At 39.9% G+C, this 16,599-nt stretch overlaps 1 long non-coding RNA gene across 1 annotated transcript; it reads left to right on the top strand.

The window, feature by feature from the left end:
* The first annotated feature begins 8,789 nt into the window (after positions 1-8,789).
* On the top strand, positions 8,790-9,490 carry LOC124875964. Its single transcript, XR_007040173.1, has 2 exons — positions 8,790-9,360; positions 9,428-9,490. It is a non-coding gene; the product is annotated as an uncharacterized LOC124875964 (long non-coding RNA).
* Positions 9,491-16,599: the final 7,109 nt, after the last annotated feature.

Below are 16,599 nucleotides of genomic sequence, written 5' to 3'. Positions count from 1 at the left end.
TCTGAGATTTCTCTGTACAAGAGTGCTATATTTGCCTAATGAAAATGTTATTTGAACTGTTATAGAAAACAATGTGCCTCTGAGAAAGCCAATGAAGCTTTACCTGCTGCTACTCTGTAAGCTGTGAGTCACATATCCTCAGTAACGTATCTTTGACAGCCTGTAATGACATCAGCCATGCTAAGTTTAACATAGTTTGTTGCTCCTGTTGTCCAAAGACCAGACAATTAGGAATTACTGCCCACTTCACTTGAGTTACAGATAAAGCAAGAGTTGAACTGCAACTACCTCTAATCATTATTTAATACCACCAGTAGTTGGAGACTACTGTGTGACTCATCATTTTCCTTAGATAGATGTGTTTGTGATTGCACAATGATAACTTAAAAGCATGCATGCACATCACAAGTAGCCACATTATATCTATGTTTATCATCCTGATGCTGTCTGTGTCTTTCCAAAACACCCATCTGTTCTGTTTTTTTGCAGATTTTATCCACTCATTTAATTATTTATTTAATGTTTTGCTAAATTGAAAATCTCATTTGATTTCCAAGTTTCCCCAAGAATTCAGCAGGATAATAAACCTTGGAAGAGTTTAATCTTTCAGGAGTTTCAGAAAAGGCATAACAGTGTCAGTTTGGACATTTTAGGAGGTTTTTCTCCACCCGGTATAAAGAAAACAAGGAGATGTATAGAACAAATGTCATCCAATGATTAGATGCAATGCAGAAAATATCAGCTGTAGGAAAACTCAGTGCAAAAATATCTGAAGCAGCCTTGAAAAGAAGAATCCTGTATCAGCTGCCTCCTTGACAGACATGTGCACACCCACACACACAACGCAGCCTGAATAAATCTCACACCTTGGTAGGTTTAAGCTGTTTGAGTCTGTTTTTTCCTCTGAAGCTGGCAGCTGCTGGTCCATCATCCCCCCCCAGACACGCAAGTTCAGCAGCAGCACTTGGCTTCTTATCCTGTCTGGTTTAGCTTTAATTTATTTCCAACACAAGCACACATACACACAGACATGCGGAACATGGACTGTATCAGCAAACTACTAATAATATTTTTGTTGTGGGCCCTGTTTTCCTGCACAACCGTAAAACCGCGCAGTAATACACATGAAGCAGAAGGGAAAAGAATAAAAGCCCAGAATGAGAGATGACACATAAGGGCTCAAATATTTACATACATTCCAAATATCCATCAATCCATTTTCTATATCGACTTCTTCCGTACAGGGTCCCAGGGGACCTGATGCCTAGCTCCAGTGGTCTACGGGCGAGGGGCTGGGTACACCCTGGACAGGTTGTCAGTGCATCACAGGGCAACACAGAGACACACAGAGACACACAGAACAAACAACCATGTACACACCCATTTACACCTAAGGGCAATTTAAAGAAACCAATTAACCTAGCGATCATGTTTTTGGACTGTGGGAGGAAGCCGAAGTACGAGGAGAGAACCCACGCATGCACGTAAAGAACATGCAAACCCCAGAAACTGCAGAAAGACCCCCGTGCAGGAGTGAAACCCAAGACCTTGTGGCTGCAAGGCAACAGTGCTACCAACTGTAAATAAATAACTATATTTAAATAACTATAAATATAATGGTATGATTTTTTTATGTACACATCTCCTGACTGGTACACTATATTGCTAAAAGTATCAGTCTGTCTACTTTTCAAGTACATTAACTTTGATGGCATCCTATTCTTAATCTATAAGGTCAGTTTTGTTGATGGATCCACTATTGCCAGCAATAGCAACTTTAACTATTCTGTAAACATCTTCCACAAGGTTTAGGAGTGTGTTCATAGTTAGATGAAAAAAACAGAATCGCAGCATCCGCTCTAACCCATCCCAACAGTGTTTAAGAAGGTTGAGGTCAGGGCTCTGTGCAGGCCAGTCAAGTGTCTCCCACCAGGCTTTATACACCTGCAGCCATGGGAGTGATTGTAACACCAGAATTAATTGATTTGGTGGTGTGACCCAATATCTTTTGTAATATAGTGTATCTTTATAAAATTAGATATTTTCAATCTTTTGTATCCTCTCTGCAAACAATGGCTTAAACAAATATTTTTAAAAATCCTTCTACGAAGGCTGAAATGGTGAATCAGTTTCCCTTTAGTTCACTGTAGGTGTAAACTGAAGAAGAATGAACCCTGGAACTGAATCAAAAGGTGCTCAAACAAAATAGTAGTTTGAGTGTGCACATTTATGCATCCAGGTTGTTAAATGTCAGATTAAATTAAGCTTCAAGTTATTTATCTTCTCACTTTTTAATCACTTAAACCTGTCTTTTTAACAGGGGTGTGTACATTTTTGAGAGCTACTGCAAATCATATGCTCATGTATGTAAATGATCTTCATGTGACACAAAAATACACTCTACCTCATGCTGCTAACAAACCCAAATGAAGTCTAATTAAAGCAACATTAAATTACTTGTAATTCATGATATGATAATGCTGCTGCAGGCATCATGGTGGCTCTCTGAGAGTCTGAGGGATTAAATTAACAGGATTTCATCAGAGCTCCAAACACGATGATTATAGAGAAACCAACACACTGATTAAAGATGGTCACAACAAAATGCTCCAAACCTTAACTGAAAAAAAAACATCAAATACTAACACTAACAAAACTTGTCATTGTTTTTCTGGAAGTTTTTTAGAATGCTTTCCAAAGATCATGTGAAACATGCTGCATGGCAGCTATTTGCATACAAACAAAACTCCTTGGACAAAACAATAGACATGAAGAGCATTCAGTATTTAGGATCTACAGGTTTAATGGTCAACAGGTTATTTGAGCAGATCGATTCAAGGACAGTATTAGCTTTTATCTACAGCTTAAATCTCTTTCTTCTGCAGTTTTGTGTCAGCCCTCTGACTCAAAGTGGATCGGGCACAGCCCTCATCCTCATAGCAAGGTGTCAAAGCAGTCTGGAGATGATTGCAAGTGAAGAGCATTGCCTGAAGCTTATAATTCACTTGTCAATAATGCATAAAGTCTTATAAATCACAGTATGTCTGTTTATGTGGCCTCTCCAAGGTTATTCAGCTTGTTTCTCCTATTATCATTTATTTTCCATCCTGCACCCCGAATTTCTTCCCAGCTATGGCTGTCTGAACATTAAGCCTCGTTATCCTTTCATTGCAGATTTTCCTGCTGTCTCCCACCTCTTCCTCAGCTATGTAAATAAATGATGACCGTCTTGGCAATGATTGTAAGTTAGTTTATTTTTTTCAGAGGCAAACCCAGACTGCAAAAATCAAACACTTCTGCTCAGGCGTGTGGGCACATCAGTGCAAGTACAGCAAAGGTCTGCAAGTGAATGTGCATGCCTTTCTACACATGCACAGAGGGGGAGAGAGAAAAAGCAGAGTGCAGCTACATTCCTGAATCCCTGCAGGGCCATTGCTAGTCACGGCTCTCTAAATTAAATAACAACCAATTAGATTAAAGTAAATGAAACATCTCTGATGAGCAGAGGGACGAGGAAAAGGATGGGTTTTGCAAAGAAGGTGAAGAGATGGAGAATGTGGGGAAGTGGGAAAGCGGGTAGCGGTTTCTGTGGATTTAAGGTGAAAGAGAGGTCGTGGAGTGGGAAAGAGGAGGAAATAGAGACAGAACAGAAACCTGAAGGTCAGGGGGAAAGAGAAAGTAAATTAAGAGAAGAGTGAGCAGAGATGTTGGAGTAAACACTGTAGAGTATGGAGGAGGTAGTGCATATATGTGTGGGAAACCTTACAGATTCAGTAGTTTTACAGAAAGCAAAATAGACTCTGTGGGTCAATGAGGCTATTTGGACTTTATCAAAACTTTGCTTTAGGTATGGGATTCACACAGAGAGTTGAATGCATCAAGATACTCCTCACACTTGTCCTTTTTTTTACAGATCTGCATAAGCATTGAAAAAGAAAAAAAGAACTTTAAAAATATGTTTGTTTTCAAACTTTATTTCATTTCATTATGTTGCCTCTGTCCGTTCATCCATCCATCCATCGGTTTCTCTATCAGTCTATTCATCCATCCATAAAGGCTCACATTTATTTATGTTCGGTTTATTTAAATTGCACCAGTCCACAACAAATGGCTTCACAATATGCTTTAGACAAACAGGTCCGATTCATATCCAAATCATGCAGTAAATTTATCAACAAAATGCAGGGATTCTCAGATTGGGCCTCGTTAAGTCCAAGGCCACAATGTTCGAGTGTTTTTCAAAATGTAAAAATATTAAATCGTCATAATATTTGTCAACTGAATTTAGGCATCTTTAAATCCTTCCTAAAAAACTGCTTACTTTGTAAGAGCTTTGGTCCCATGTCTGATCTGGTAATTACATATTTTATTGTTGCATTGTAAATATCTTACCAAACAAACTTACTTTCTTGTTGTAAACAACACATACAGTTGAAACCAGATAATTGAATACACTGTATAAAAGACACACGTATTTTTTCTTGCTGTCAGACATTAAATAAGACTGAGCTTAAGGTCAATTAGGATTACCAAAATTGTTTCTATTTGCTAAATACCAGGTTCTTTAAATTCAGATGGTTACATACACTAAGAATGAAATGCCTTTAAAGGAATTTGGAAAATCGCATATGATAGCATGGCTTGTGAAGATGCTACATTATCCACAGAGTCCTTGACTAACCTGGGCTTAAAAGCGATCCAGCAAGAAAGAAACTCTTACTCCAAATGTATAATAAAAACTGACTACAGTTTGCAATGGACTCATGGACAGAAATCTTGATTTTTGGAGACATGTTATGATCTAATTAAACTAAAGCTTGAATTGTTGGCCCTTTATGACCAATGCTGTATTTGAAAGAAAAAGAGGAAAGCTTGCATGGGGAAGTATGGGGTGGCTGAATAATGGTGTGTGGGTTTCTTGCTTTGGGGGATTGGGGAAATTCACAAACCAGATGAGATCATGAGCAAAGATCATTATGTGTAAATATCGAAGCAGCATCTCAAGAATAAAAACGTGGGCACAAATGGGTCTTCCAAATGCAGATGACCCTAAGCGTATGGGATTTCCAAAGCATTTTAGGATTCATTTTAGGATTATTTTATTTGTTTTTCAGTCTTGAAATGGTTTTGCCCCACCCTATCTCTCTGAGCTTTTCTAATTATATTGCCCCTCCTGTTAACTCAGGTCAGCGGACCGGCTTCTCCTGGATGTGCCGAGGACGTGAGGTGACAGAGCTTTTTCTTTGGCTGCTCCAATCCTGTGGAGTTCACTGCCAGTGCACATCAGACAGGGCTCTGCATTGAGTAATCAGCTCTGAAAACTCATCTGTTTTCATTTGCTTTTGACCTAGCATGAGAGATCTCATTTTACCTGTTCGAGTTGTTTTACAACATCTTTAACGTGTTTTTTTTTTTGTATTTTGTTTTAATGCTTACATACTCCTCCCACCCTGGACACAAACTGCTTCAGACTCTCCCGTCTGGCAGGAGGCTGCGGTCCATCAGGAACAAAACCTCTCGCCACAAAAACAGCTTCTTCGCGTCTTCAGCTTGCCTCAGTAACAAGGCCCTGCTCCCCCACTGACATTTTCCCCTTGCAAATAATATGAATAGATCAGCACATGTAAATAATATTTAATAATTTTTGTATTGTTATTTTTATTTATGTCAACTGTATGTTTGTCTGTGTGCACCTTACCACCAAAGCAAATTCCTCATCAGTGTGAAACAATACCTGGCAAAAAAGCTTTTCTGATTCTGATTCTCTTATGATACCTGTTCAGCACTTTGGTCAGTTGTGCTGTTTTTAAAGTGCGTATAAATAAAGTTGCTTTTGCTCGGCTTGGCATTTGGTTAAATTCTTTAGAGAGAGGCTTGAAGACAAGTAAGTCAGTGTTTTGGAGTGGTCATCACAAAGCCTCAATCTTAGTCTCACAGAAAATCTGTGAGCAAAGGAAGGTGTGTTTAAGCAAGGAGGCCCCCAAAACTGACTTAGTGACACCAGATCTGTCTGGAGGAATATCTATTTGATGCTTCACAAAAATCCTACACCTGAAAAAGAAATTCTAACAAATGCCAGGAAAATGTATGAAAACTTCTGACTCATTTTAAAAAGATGTTTTTCATTATTCTGGCATTTATCAAATAGAAAAGAAATTGGTAACACATCTGACTTAAATCAGCAAAAGTTTAGTCTCTAAAAAATATGTTACAAGATTTATTAATTAATCAACTTTTCTAAAAAGAAGTTTTTTTTTGTTCTTAGACAGCAGAGATCAACAGCCTGTACTGGTTTGTACCTTCAATTCTCTTTGCTTGTAGGTGGTAACACTGGGTTGTGCCATCATCCCACCTCTACTTTCTGTTTTCTTCAAAGCCAAGAATTTTGACACCACCATTCTGACAACTTTTACCACCGACTGCTAGATTTTTCTTCCTCCTTAATTTTTTCTACAGTTATAATATGTGGTTAGGGTTTGGGCACCCTCTTCACCTGGCCAGTAGGCATTTAAAAATAGCTGGTTAGGTCAACAAACAGCATGACTTGACTTGAAATAAACTCTCAAAACCTACAATATGTCAAACATCACCTGCCCATTTGCAAATTTTCCCAGCTTCTACACACAGACTTTTGGCTAATTATTTCTCATTGCAAGAAATACAAAAAGCATATCTAAAGCCAAAAACAAAAAAATCTTTACATTAAGCATTTGTGGCAAAACAGAAAAGACATTACATTATAAAGAAATGATAGTAAAAGCCATAATTGAAGGAATGAACCTATCCTAGATCTGAGCTGTTGAACTATATATCATCTGGGAGAGAGCACCAAAGAAACAAGAATAAACAGCAAGTAATAGATTTCAATGGGAAAGAAAAGTGAGCTTGATTGTCATGTTTTACTGTGTGACACTTTTGTTCTGGTTCTTCTGGTATCGGTACTGAGATACTTGGACTGAGTTTGTTGAAAGACTCCACACAAAATTATCTTCAGTGGGTTAGTGTTAAACAGTGGGTTAGTGCTTTCCACTGAACAAATGTGGGTAGAAAAAGAGCATAGATAAGTTGTTGACAAGATATAACTAGATAATTGATGACCTTTGACAGATTCAAATACTTAACAACTATGTTATATCATAGGAGCCCCACAAGGCTGTGTGCTCAGTCCTTGGCTCTTTACACCACTGACCAATGACTGTCCAGTTAGATAAGAACAAACCAGCTCATTACATTAGCTGTTGACACAAAGGTAACAGTAGTATATATCAGCAGCGTGGATCCATGCAGAACAGAACATGAACAGTTAATAAAGCGTTGCACACCAACAAAATATTACAGCTTATTCTGCAGTTAAAGGCTTCATACACCACCCTGCACATGAGCAACAGCCCTGTAGAGAGACTTGGCAGCACAAATGTTTTTGAGGAATCCAGATGACTGAACATATCTTTCAGAGTTTTCACACCATACACCTAGCCAAGAAGGCCAAGGAAAGGATTCACTTCCTTAGGTGGTTGTGAGTGAGAATTTCCCATCCATCTAAGAAGCTACAGTAAATCACAGCCTTGTATAGCAACTGCAGCGCAGCTGAAAGGAAGACTCTGCAAAGTGTGATAAGGATACCTGAGAGAGTCATCAGCATTTCACTCCTGTCTCTGGAGAGCAGAGGCTCTAGTAATACTCATCTGGATGTGAGAAACATGTTTTAATCAAAATATATAGAAAATGTCAAATGAAAAATACTTCAATCATGATGATTAAATATCAATGGTGAGTTGTGACTGGCAGTTGAAGTTGTGGACATTAAACTCCTCTTTCCTGAAAATCCTCCTTGCTTCTTATATTATATTACACCAGAACTTCTCTTTGATAGCAGGACAAATGCTTTTTTCATTATAACAGCCTGAAAAACTCACAACTTACAGGAACGAGCCTATATGTGCAATCCTGAGGTTTGTGTGCTTCTGACCAGCTGGGAGTCCCATTCCATGACGACTGAGGCGCAAACTGATAAGGTATTTTTACTGTTACCAGGTACGTGCATGCAAACATTATCAGGATATGATCCCACCATAATAGCAAAAACACTTCAACAATCTTGAGTTTTGTGTATGCTCTAAATGGGGAACTTTCACTCTTCACCATGTTCTTGAGGCCCCCCAGAAGACCTCTTCAAGACCCTTCAGAGACCATCGACAACTTTAGCTGCCTTATTTACCTAATGATGGAAACATAGTCTTGGCTGAGAGTGGCCTTAGTTATTTTAAAAGCAGTATGACACACATCACAGAAAAGTAATATTAGTAATTATTCAAAGTTGTTGGTCATTATTTTGTGTATCAGTGTGTCACTAGTTAGGACAAATAAACAAGATTAACTAATATAGTATTGCTGCACCTTATGTGGAATTGACTGTAACAGTTGTTTCACCATTATATCATGCATTTGTTTCCAGCTCCTAAGACTTACATGATCCACTCAGGATGACATGCTTTCTGAGTCATGTATTCATTCATTCATTTCATACTTTCAGGTATGAAAAGGAGTTCTACAGGGGTTGGACAATGAAACTGAAACACCTGTAATTTTAGTGTGGGAGGTTTCATGGCTAAATTGGACCAGCCTGGTAGCCAGTCTTCATTGATTGCACATTGCACCAGTAAGAACAGAGTGTGAAGGTTCAATTAGCAGGGTAAGAGCACAGTTTTGCTCAAAATATTGAAATGCACACAACATTATGGGTGACATACCAGAGTTCAAAAGAGGACAAATTGTTGGTGCACGTGTCAGGATCTGTGCCATGTCTGTCTGTTTTGGTGCTATTTCTGTTCTTAGCCTCTAGATGGCGTTTTGAACCGGAGGAGAGGTAACAGGTGTTCTCTATCTCCTCGATAATCTGCTGAGGAGTATTTAAGGAGGAGGCTGCCAGCAACTCACTGCCAGAGTGTAGCCCTTTGTGGTACAGCTCAAGCCACATTACTTTGCCTTTGCCTTGACCTTGCTTTGCTCTCTTGTAATTTTGGATTTGTTGCCTTGCAGGTTACCTGAACCTGACTTTGCCTTCAGCATCGAAGTCTGCCTGGATACCATCTTCTGGAAAGAAGCTATCCAACCCCATGAACCAAGACTCAAGCCTCCTGTTTCCTCATTGGATCAAACCAGCTGGCAGTCTCCTGATTCCTTCATTCCATGGATCTACCTCTGTGAACCCTGTCCACCCTCCTCCTCCCATTGCACCAACTACAGAAACTCTTGGACCATCAATCATCCTGGCACACCAGTGTTCACTGTCTCCGGTCCCACGGGTCAACAACCTCCTGGTCTCTCCACCCCCCTCTGGCGGATCTCTCCCTCAAATCAGTAAGGCAGAAATATCTTTTGTGAATATAGGTCCAGAGTTTTGCTTATAGTTCTGTTTATTTTACAGTTGGTGTCCCGGTTCCAGTCTCCTACACATTTCAACATACTGTCAATAAACTTCTTACCGTTAAAACTCTGTCTCCTGAATTGCTTTCTGCATGTGGGTCAAATCCGTTCGAAACATTATGACAGCACGTCTTGCTGGCGCATCTGTGACCATGACAGCAAGTCTTTGTGATGTATCAAGAGCCACGGTATCCAGGGTAATGTCAGCATACCACCAAGAAGGATGAACCACATCCAACAGGATTAACTGTGGACGCAAGAGGAAGCTGTCTGAAAGGGATGTTCCGGTGCTAACCCGGATTGTATCCAAAAAACATAAAACCACGGCTGCCCAAATCACGGTAGAATTAAATGTGCACCTCAACTCTCCTGTTTCCACCAGAACTGTCCGTCGGGAGCTCCCCAGGGTCAATATACACGGCCGGGCTGCTATAGCCAAACCTTTGGTCACTCATGCCAATGCCAAACGTCGGTTTCAATGGTGCGAGGAGCGCAAATCTTGGGCTGTGGACAATGTGAAACATGTATTGTTCTCTGATGAGTCCACCTTTACTGTTTTCTCCACATCCGGGAGAGTTACGGTGTGGAGAAGCCCCAAAGAAGCGTACCACCCAGACTGTTGCATGCCCAGAGTGAAGCATGGGGGTGGATCAGTGATGGTTTGGGCTGCCATATAATGGCATTCCCTTGGCCCAATACTTGTGCTAGATGGGCGCGTCACTGCCAAGGACTACCGAGCCATTCTTGAGGACCATGTGCATCCAATGGTTCAAACTTTGTATCCTGAAGGCGGTTCCGTGTATCAGGGTGACAATGCACCAATACACACAGCAAGACTGGTGAAAGATTGGTTTGATGAACATGAAAGTGAAGTTGAACATCTCAAATGGCCTGCACAGTCACCAGATCTAAATATTATTGAGCCACTTTGGGGTGTTTTGGAGGAGCGAGTCAGGAAACGTTTTCCTCCACCAGTATCACGTAGTGACTTGGCCACTTTCCTGCAAGAAGAATGGCTTAAAATCCCTCTGACCACTGTGCAGGACTTGTATATGTCATTCCCAAGACGAATTGATGCTGTATTGGCCGCAAAAGGAGGCCCTACACCATACTAATAAATTATTGTGGTCTAAAACGAGGTGTTTCAGTTTCATTGTCCAACCCCTGTATATTAGATGGACATCAGCTCAGCAGTGTGTCACTCGGTTGGATATGTGTGAAGAGGAATAAAAATAGCATCCATTTACTCGTTTGGCTTGTTTGTTTTCTAGTCCTCCCTCCAGGATGGTAAAAGATCCTTTAAAATCCTAGAACACATAAAACACGCTGACTCTGAGGCATCTCACTGGCTGAATCAAGGTGAGCTTTTCCCTGAGCAATCACCTCACACTGGTCATATTTCAGTCCCCATCACCGTCTGCAATGTTGGAATGTCAATTATTTAAACTTAGCATAAAAAGGAAGGAAACTGGTCTTAGGTTGATAATTGTTTTTGCCAAACCTCCTTATCTGCTTTTGATTCTTGACTGGTGTCACTTATTGGATGAATGGTTGAGGTTTATAGTAACAACAACTACTGACAGTTTAAAATTATTCATTATATAAAAAAAGAAACAGAGGTCATGCATAGGATAAACATATGTAGCCCCAGCTTGGTCACACACTGCTGTTGGGATGGCATCCCATTCCTCAACCAATATTGGTGGCCTGTCAGCGACTGTGGTTGTGTTGGCCATTCTGGCATGAACAGACATGTTGAGGAACTGCAGGCAGGTTATTTAATCCTCTCCAATCCCAGATTCTGGAGGTTGTCTCAGCTACTATCCTCTTACACACAGGGTGATGTTTCTTCTGCTCCTAATAAAAGTAATTAAAGACCTTTAGTAGCAAAAATGGTAGAAAACGTGCCACGAATGCTGTTAATTATGGTTCTTCAAGAGAAATTGAAATTGGCTAAAATTGCTGATAAATGGTCAAAGCTTTATAAAAACAAAATCTAAAATGATCTGATTTACTGTTTATTTTACACATGGAAATATAGATAAATATAAATAGCAAATGATATAATGCTATTACAATTAATCAGCAAATTCACCTGCTTGAAAATGACTAGGACACAGTGACAAGATGCAGTGAAGTGACACAGGGTTGTGATACAGTGACACAGTGTCTCCAGTGATTTGAATCAGTGCATCATTCACAATCAGCTGCAAACCTCTAATCCGTGAATCTCTATTTATATTGCATGTAAATTGAATATTAAAATGTTTTTTCATTATTTGTTCATGTTTAGGGAGTTTGGCTTTAGAGCCAATTACTCACCTTAAACAGTCATGTGCCATTTTATAGATACATATTTTGGTTTTATCCGTGTGTCTTTAGTTGCTGTTTTAAGGTTGGTTTGCATTCTGTGTTTAGGTTGTAACATCTGTTAAGGGACAACAGGAGAAAAAATTGCTGGTAATTTTTTTTTAAATGCTTATCAATTTTCATTTTCCCTGTTAGTTACTAAAACTAAACTTTATTTGCCAACAGGCTGATACCTATCATGTATATTTGCTTATTCTTCACAACATGGTAAGGTGTGTGAATAGACTCAGTTCATTGTCAAACATTTCACCTGTCTGATATTATTACTATGAACAGGTTGATCCACTAGCTACTGAGGAGAATCATCTATGGTAGAACAGAGAACCACAAAAGCGCTCTCATGAAGGCAATATGAACATATTTTATTTTTACTCATTGAACTGGAAAGAAAGGGAGACCTTTAAACACTGTTCTTGTTCAAAAATGTCACCATTCTGTCATGTTTGCCATCCTTTCCTATATTCCCGAATGAATCTAAGTAAGCTTCTCTGTCTGTGAGCAAGCACCTGTGTCCTGTTGAAGATCTTTTCGTTACCCATTAGTATTAATGAGTCACACACTCATTGCATCTAATTAATTGTCTCTTTTCATCTGAAAGGAAAGTTCTTAGTCAGGGAACATGAACAACATATGAAACAAAGCACATGAAAGAAAGCCCTCAATATTTATTAAATGCAATCATTTTATTAGTCCACAGACTACAGAAAAAAGTGGATTTAATTAGTTGTTATGAGGAGAATTGGAACAAAAGTTAAAACTACAAACGTTGTTGCAAAGTGTTAGTATTTAACACCCTGGTAAACATCTAAAGAATCACTTAGGAAAGAGTTACAGCTTAGAGCTGCTAGACAGTTTTTTTTTTGTCTTAGTCAAACCGGGGACATCTGGATTTGTTAGTTGTACCTGAGCATCATAAAACAAGCACCATTCACCGCATCTTACTCTAATATCATTACACATTATGTGCCAGAAAACAAACCAATTTGAATGAGCTGTACAGATTTCCAGCCAGAATCATGCCAGGACCATGTTGATGGCTACACAAAAGGTGAAACTTGTTCTAGTAAATTTATGTTTACTTCTGCATGTTTGTTTCAGCGTGATAATTTGGGGATACACAAAATACATAGTAAATTCTAACTTTTGCACATTATTATTTAAAAAAAGCAACATATTGAAGCAGTTTGTTGTGTAGTCATTTTACCACAGGAGAAGAATAGTTCAAATAAATCAAAAAAAGCCCAAAATGTATGATATATTAATGACCATGCCTTGAACTCCATGACAACTTTACAACAAACTAGCTGTTGTCTCATTATTAACCAGGGTATCTGTTGTTTCTCTTGTGGTAATATTGTTGAAAAATGATTATGTCTGCTCTGGTTTTGTCCAGCAAAAAATAATCCATCAATTTCTACACCCTGGCAGCTCCATTACTGTAGCCACAAAATGTAAAACCTGTGTTGTATGACAGAGCTGACCTCCTTTTCTGCATCTCTGGGGTGAGTGGGAGATATGGATGATGGGGAACTGCTGATGACAAAACTGGGTTGGGGGAGGAAGATGTGATGAAACAGAGAGGAGAGATAATGCGCAAAAGGGGGAATAGGAAAATTAAAGGGGGAGAAAGGTGGAGGGATTGGGGTAAGAGTGACAGGTTATGACCTGTAGAAGGAGGAGCTCAGCCACTTTCTCCCAGGTTTCAGCCTCCTTAGCCTCCAGCGTCAGTTGATTTAATGCCCACTACTAAATGAAGAATCTCTCCACAGACATGTACCTCCATATTCAGTTTACCGAACCTTCCCAAAGGGGATATTAATACCTGGCGAAACAGCTTTTTTTTACCTTTTGCACTGGGGACTTTATGGTGCGCTTCACCTCCATGGAGGCAGAGGATTACTCTGAAAAATGTATATGGAGTCATTGTATTTTGAAAACAGCCTCTGCTTTGCAGCAGTAGCACTCCAATGAGCTGTTAAGTCTTTTCAAGAGAACATGAATAGCATAAAACAGCCTTTTCTTATGACCTTACACAACATAAAACAATCATCTGATACCCATTTGCTATAAAAGAGCATCTGATGTTGCCATACATGGGTTGGACAATGAAACTGAAACACCTGGTTTTAGACCACAATAATTTATTAGTATGGTGTAGGGCCTCCTTTTGCGGCCAATACAGCATCAATTCGTCTTGGGAATGACATATACAAGTCCTGCACAGTGTTCAGAGGGATTTTAAGCCATTCTTCTTGCAGGATAGTGGCCAGGTCACTACGTGATACTGGTGGAGGAAAACGTTTCCTGACTCGCTCCTCCAAAACACCCCAAAGTGGCTCAATAATATTTAGATCTGGTGACTGTGCAGGCCATGGGAGATGTTCAACTTCACTTTCATGTTCATCAAACCAATCTTTCACCAGTCTTGCTGTGTGTATTGGTGCATTGTTGAACCATTGGATGCACATGGTCCTCAAGAATGGTTCGGTAGTCCTTGGCAGTGACGTGCCCATCTAGCACAAGTATTGGGCCAAGAGAATGTCATGATAGGGCAGCCCAAACCATCACTGATCCACCCCCATGCTTCACTCTGGGCATGCAACAGTCTGGGTGGTACGCTTCTTTGGGTCTTCTCCACACTGTAACTCTCCTGGATGTGGGGAAAACAGTAAAGGTGGACTCATCAGAGAACAATACATGTTTCACATTGTCCACAGCCCAAGATTTGTGCTCCTTGCACCATTGAAACCAACGTTGGGCACTGGCATGAGTGACCAAAGGTTTGGCTATAGCAGCCCGGCCGTGTATATTGACCCTGTGGAGCTCCTGACAGACAGTTCTGGTGGAAACAGGAGAGTTGAGGTGCACATTTAATTCTGCCGTGATTTGGGCAGCCGTGGTTTTATGTTTTTTGGATACAATCTGGGTTAACACCCGAACATCCCTTTCAGACAGCTTCCTCTTGTGTCCACAGTTAATCCTGTTGGATGTGGTTCGTCCTTCTTGGTGGTATGCTGACATTACCCTGGATACCGTGGCTCTTGATACATCACAAAGACTTGCTGCCTTGGTCACAGATTCGCCAGCAAGAAGTGCACCAACAATTTGTCCTCTTTTGAACTCTGGTATGTCACCCATAATGTTGTGTACATTTCAATATTTTGAGCAAAACTGTGCTCTTACCCTGCTAATTGAACCTTCACACTCTGCTCTTACTGGTGCAATGTGCAATCAATGAAGACTGGCTACCAGGCTGGTCCAGTTTAGCCATGAAACCTCCCACACTAAAATGACAGGTGTTTCAGTTTCATTGTCCAACCCCTGTATGTTCCCTGCAAGTCGAGGGAATTGATTTCAATTTGTTCAGTGGAGGAAGAAGTCAAAACACTGAGACTTGATACAACACTTTGTGTATCTTTCTGTTGTGTGTCATTTGTGACCGAGTGCACGTGTTTCTCAGCATGCATTCATGTGTGACTGCTTGCACAGTATTGATTCAGCTACAAGGGGAGTCACAGGGGAATAAAATGATTCCTAGTTAACAGTTAAAGGCTAGTTTGTGTCACTCAGAAATGTACGTGTAGCCTCCCTCTGATGTTGATTCTCATCTCAATAGGATTAATATTCACTTGTCCTTTTTATGTTCGGCTGATGTACGCGAACATGAGAGATACGCAGTGCTGGAGAAAAAACTAAGGGGGCGCAGAGAGAAAGACATCAATCACTTGGTCTTTTCAGGGGTTTTCACTTAGATGATGTGTGTGAGGGAGAAGATACAGTGAGGTCTACAATGCAGCTAGTGCCATGAATCAAAATAATGAGGGATGTCGATCCTGTTTTTTCTTTCTCTATTTTTTCTGTCTTTGGCTGCTTATTAGTTGAGTCTTGAAGTGAGAATGCGAGTCAGCGACATAATGGGGAAAGAAGTGGGAAATGATAAGAGTGCAGCTATGATAGAGTTGGAGGGAATGAGGTAATTGTACTTAGGGAGTTCTATGCTGGCTTGTGCTCGGTGTTTTCCATGCACGTGTATGCATATATGCATGTTTTGGCATACTTGTATGCTGATTTGGAACAACACAAGTGGAAGGACAAGAAGAACAAGGGCATACTTAATATGGAGTGGTGCTTCCTATCAGCATGGCAACAAACTGGAGAGCAAAAGACGAAAACGAGCTGAAATACTCCACTTAAACTCACTTGTCACATGTAGTATTGCAGCAATTGTGATTTTTTTTTTCCTTTTTTCTACATTGTCCCATTAAGCCAGAATGGGATGACTGATCCATCATGATTGTGGCTGACTTTATTACGATTCCCAGCTCAAATTTGAACAGTGTAGGTTTGCAAATAAAACTGAGATTTGACTAAAGCAACCTAGAAAAGATCCTTTCTTAAGATGGCGACGCGCCACATAAGTTCCACAGTCTTTTTAGATTTTAAAAAGACTTTGAGTAAACACCAACCAACTGGTTTCAGCAGATTTTTTGGATGATGACTGAAAGACCAGGGATCACAGACTTGACAACTGCACCTGATGAAGGATCACAGACTACATTTGTCAAATCAGCTAAAGCTAAGTGAGTGCATCAAACTCTCGTGCTAGTTTTTTACTTTGCTAGATTTCAAGAAAACTACAGAGACTGGACTTACACATGAAACAAAGTAAGAAATGGGGTAAACTTTACTCCGACTGATATCAGAGATTGGTTGATAATCACAGAAAATGTTTCACAGATGTTAATACAACAAGAGGTTGTATTTTGTGCTTTTTAAATACTTAAATCCTTTTTTTCTTTTATT

This window comes from Girardinichthys multiradiatus, chromosome 11 (genome assembly GCF_021462225.1).
Source record: "Girardinichthys multiradiatus isolate DD_20200921_A chromosome 11, DD_fGirMul_XY1, whole genome shotgun sequence".
Taxonomy (NCBI): Eukaryota; Metazoa; Chordata; class Actinopteri; order Cyprinodontiformes; family Goodeidae; genus Girardinichthys; species Girardinichthys multiradiatus.
The sequence above is the reverse complement of the archived record's forward strand: the minus strand, read 5'-3'. Positions and strand labels throughout refer to the sequence as shown.